This window comes from Otolemur garnettii, unplaced genomic scaffold, assembly GCF_000181295.1.
Source record: "Otolemur garnettii isolate 467f Iridium unplaced genomic scaffold, OtoGar3 scaffold00039, whole genome shotgun sequence".
NCBI lineage: Eukaryota > Metazoa > Chordata > Mammalia > Primates > Galagidae > Otolemur > Otolemur garnettii.
The window spans coordinates 12016534-12021208 of record NW_003852434.1 but is presented as its reverse complement, the minus strand read 5'-3'; positions in this window follow the sequence as shown (position 1 = coordinate 12021208).

Sequence of the window (4675 nt, the reverse complement as noted above, 5' to 3'; positions counted from 1 at the left end):
GGGAGAATGCGGGCTTTGAAGATGGAGGCCTGAATTCCAGTCCCAGCTCTATGTTGCCACCTTGAGCACATTATTTTATTTTTCTGAGTCTCAGTATTCTCGTTTATATAAAAAGGTGATTATAATAAACTTCCAGAGTTGTTGTGACAATTAAGATGGTGCAATAAGCTCACTGGATCACGAGAGGCCCTCAACAACTGGTGGCAACACTGCTGTGTGCCCCTGAGGGCACCGGGTGCCACAGTGAATGAGGCTGGTGCAAGTCCCCACCCTCATGGGACTGACTTTCTAGGAGGGGACAGATCGTAAACAAGATCTGTAAAGTGTAGGTCATGAATCAGGTGCTGGAGAAAAAATAAAAATGGGAAGGAAGACAAGTAGCATTAGGGGAGGCTGACGTTTTTGAATGGGAAGCTCAGAAAGGTCTCCTCCAGAAGCTGAGTGTGGATAAAGTCCTGGAGGAGATGCAGGGGAAAGTCAAGGTTCCCAGGGGAAAGCATTGCAGGTGGAGGGAACAGCCTGGCAGTACAGGCCCGTGGGGTGGGGGGTGTGTCGGGCACAGGCCCCGTGCCACTGCGGGGCTGGTGCTGGGAGCTGCAAGAGGCGGAGAGGGAAGGAGGATGAGCCGGCAGGGCCATGAGGGAGTAGAAAGGACTGGTTTCTACTGTGGGTGGGAAGGGAGGGTTGCGAGGAAGGACATGGCCTGATCTCACTGGAGTAGCTGCAGATTCACAAGGTTTAGAGTAGGGCTGGGAGAAAGAGTCACGGCATTCAGTCTGCAGGGCACGGGCCCTGGAGAAGTGGAGTGCAGGACCAGTCTTCACACATTCTCATTTAGACTGGGCTAGAGGGCTAAGACCAAAAAGAGAGACGGGCCTGGCCTTGTACCCCTGCAGGCCCTCGTCCAGCTGCTGGCCCGGGCGCACTCAGCTCTCCTTTTGTGCCTGTGCCTGGGTTTTGAATATACTCCTGTCTGAGCACATATCGCCGAGTATTATATTTATTTCTTCAAAGTTGGTTTCCCCGTTACTTGTTCAATAAGTGTTTGTTGATCGTCCATTATGTGCCTATCACCTATTAGGTATGATGTTAGGTGCTAAATATTCCAGCAATGTAAAAGACTGTAAGGAAATTCAAAACCAACCCTTTACATGTCAGGGAAAAAAAGAAATGAGTCATCAAAGCAAAATCAACTTAATCCTAAAGGTGTGGAGACATTTAGAATTTACGCTCCAGGCCCTGGTGTGTGTACACACACCTTCTCCTTGGCTTGTTAGCTTAGAGATTTCCCACCCAAGTATACATGGTATGTTATCTGAAGTCATTTAGCCAGGTGACAGTCACATTCTTGGAATAAGTAAATTCTGTGCAGGTGAGATTGGACAAACAACGCCAGTGACCTCTCTAGCTGCTCAAGTTTTGGTCCAAAGGTTTAAAGTAAAAGCTTCATTTTTTTCACAGAATCTTGCTGACAGACAGTATCAGCAGGGCTTGGTGTTAGAAGAGTATAATTCTCGAGGGTATAAGTGAACCTTTCTAAGAGTAGAATATAAACGTCTTAACACAATAACTAAGAAAATGACATAAAGGCTATGTTAACCAGTTTGATGAAAATATTTCAAATTGTATATGAAAACGCCACACTGTACCCCATGATTGCATTAATGTACACAGCTATCAATTAATAAAAAAAAGAATAGTATAATTCTCTTTGATAAACAATTCAAGAAAATTAAACTTTTTGTAAATATAAGTTTTTTGAAAGTCATAATGGTTTTGAGATACATTGTGATACTTGATATGGACATGAGCTCTAAGCATGTAGTTGGCCTCAGCTCTGTGTGGTTATGACAGATCCACAGGGCAGCTCACTGGCTCAGTTTGTCATTTGCACCAGTAAATAGAGACCGGCTTGGATTAAGGCAATTCACAGCTTTGTTCTAGTCAATAGCTTCAACTACGCATGTATCTTGGCAACCAGGTTTATTACCTGAGTGGGCAGCAAATATCCAGTGACACTGGTGCTGCCAAACAGAAACGTGAGGAAGGGCCAGCAGTGGCAGAGGTGGCAGAGGGGCCCAGGCAAGTCCTAAGTCATTGCAAACTAGTGCAGGAGCCTTAATGCTGTTAACTGAAAGAGTTAAACTGAGGGGTCTCCACTTCACCCCAGCTGGCTCAATTCAAGTCCTCACTTCGCTCAGCTTTTTGGAGTGAGCCCCTGGGTGAGTCTAGCACTAAGCAAACTCCCTAGGGCTCCTTCCTGGCTGCCTGGGAGACGTGTTCATATGCACCAGTGTAATCACCCCTCGCTGGGCACAGTGGCTCAAGCCTCTGATCTCAGCACTCTGGGAGGCTGAGGCAGGAGATCTCCTGAGCCCAGGAGTTTGACATTGCTGTGAGCCAGGGCATTCTACACAAGGTGACAGAGTGAGACTCTGTCTTAAAAAAAAAAATTAAACACCTTCAGAACAGGAAGAATCTAGCCTTGTTTTTCTGACTATGTATTCTCTAACAGGTCTCAGTGAAGGTGATTTTTTAAAACAGAAAGATATGAAATGTATTAAATTTACTAAATGTGAACCCCAGGAAAGGAGAGAATACTGTGGTTCCTTCATTGCTATTTCCCCAGCCCTCAAGCAATGGCTGGCAACAGGAGATGCTCAAAAAATATTTGTAGGATAAGGGTGGCACCTGTGGCTCAAAGGAGTAGGGCGCTGGCCCCATATGCTGGAGGTGGTCGGTTCAAACCCAGCCCCAGCCAAAAAAAAAAAAAAAATTTGTAAGATAAATGAAAGAATTGAGTATGTTCACCAAGTTTTTGACCCCAAGAAGTCTAAAGCCTAGGAGAGCGGAAAGCCGGGCAGTGGCTGCAGCTTGTCTCAGGACAGATAGGAAACATCCAGAGGAGAGGGAGAGAGAAATTCTGTCTGGGCTGATAAGAAGTAGTTTTGTAATGAAGGAGGAATGTTTGGTGAAAGGAAAAAAGGAATAAAAAAGAATAAACTGGCCAGGTGCGGTGACTTATGCCTGTAATCCTAGCACTCTGGGAGACCGAGGTGGGTGGATTGCCTGAGCTCACTGAGTTTGAGACCAGCCTGAGCCAGAGTGAGACCTCGTCTCTAAAAACTGCAGGGTGTAGTGGTGGGTGCCTATAATCCTGGCTACTTAGGAGGCTGAGGCAAGAGAATTGCTTAAGCCCTAGAGTTTGAAGTTGCTTTGAGCTGTGACACCACGACACTCTACCGAGGGTAACATACTGAGACTCTGTCTCAAAAAGAAAGAAGAAGAAAAATTAAGGGTGTTATTTACCCAAAGTGTGCAAGAAAGATGACAAAATCAAGATTTGAAAAGAAACAAACAAATAAACAAAAAAAAGAAAATACAGGGTAGGGGCTTATGAAAAGATCTAAAGATTTAATTATTAAATGAAAACCTCAGGACACCATGAATCATGGAGACAGTATACAGCGATCTGAGAATCAAAACATGTAGCAGGTACTAGGCTAAAACAAAAAAAAAGAAAAAGAAAACATGATGTAGGGGCCTAATCAATGTTTGCTAAATACTTAAACTTTCAAAAAACCATCCCACAGCCCCCACTTACTTCCACTTTTTAAATGATTATTTTAGTTGATTTTTTAAAAGTAAGCATTTTAAACTTAAAATTCATTGCAAAATGAAGAGGTTGTAAGGAACTCTGTAAATACAAAAGGTTATAAAAATATTTTATGAGAACAGTGAACCACAATGGAGCTCTTGATGGCAGTTTTCCTCGGTGTTTGCCTTTGCGTGAGTCAGTCATGAGGACGGTACATAAAGGATACAAATGTGCTCTCTTGACTTCCTTTTTTTAAAAGAAGTTGATCATTTCCTAGGTCTCATTTCATTGAAATTGTTGGCAAATAATACAGAGGGGATTCAGTTGCACACACTGCAGCTTGAGTAGGGCCTGTCTCCAGAGCCTGTCGCCGAGCTCTCGGCTAGCACCAAGCCCACTTGGCAGTAGATGCTCTGTAAACCTTTGTTGAATGAAGGAACCAGCATTTTCTGAGGAGGGCCTGTAGGCAAAGCCCCGGGCAGCCATGCCGGGCTAGTGACCCCACTGTGCAAGAAGCTCACAGTTCGAGCTGGGGATGTGGGGCCTGAGGGTGGGGGCAGACAGAGTCATATACAGCTTTGCTGAAAGACAGGAATAAAGACCATAGCAGCACATTAGAGTAGCATAAAAATAACAAATGATTCGATGTCACTTTATATTTATGTGCTGTTTTGTTCATTTGATTCTCTGAAAATAGGGGAAGAGGGGGTTACTTCTTTAAGGACAGATTCCAGGGACAAGAGGGTAGGGTGGGTATTGATGGGGGTCTGAGAAAGCCTTGAGGGAACCTGGCCTTGAAGCATGAGTAGTAATCATAGCTAACCGTCACTATGTACCAGCCCAGGGTAAGCACTTTATTTGCATGAGCTTCTTGAATCCTTACGACATCCCACATGACAAATAATATCATTTTACAGAAGAGGACCTGAGGCATAGGAAGGTTATAGAACCTGCTCAAAGTCTCACAGCTGGCCAGGTGCAGTGGCTCCTGCCTGTAATCCTAGCAACTTGGAAGGCTGAGGTGGGAGGTTGGCTTGAGGTCAAGAGTTTGAGACCATCCTGAGCAAGAGCAAGACC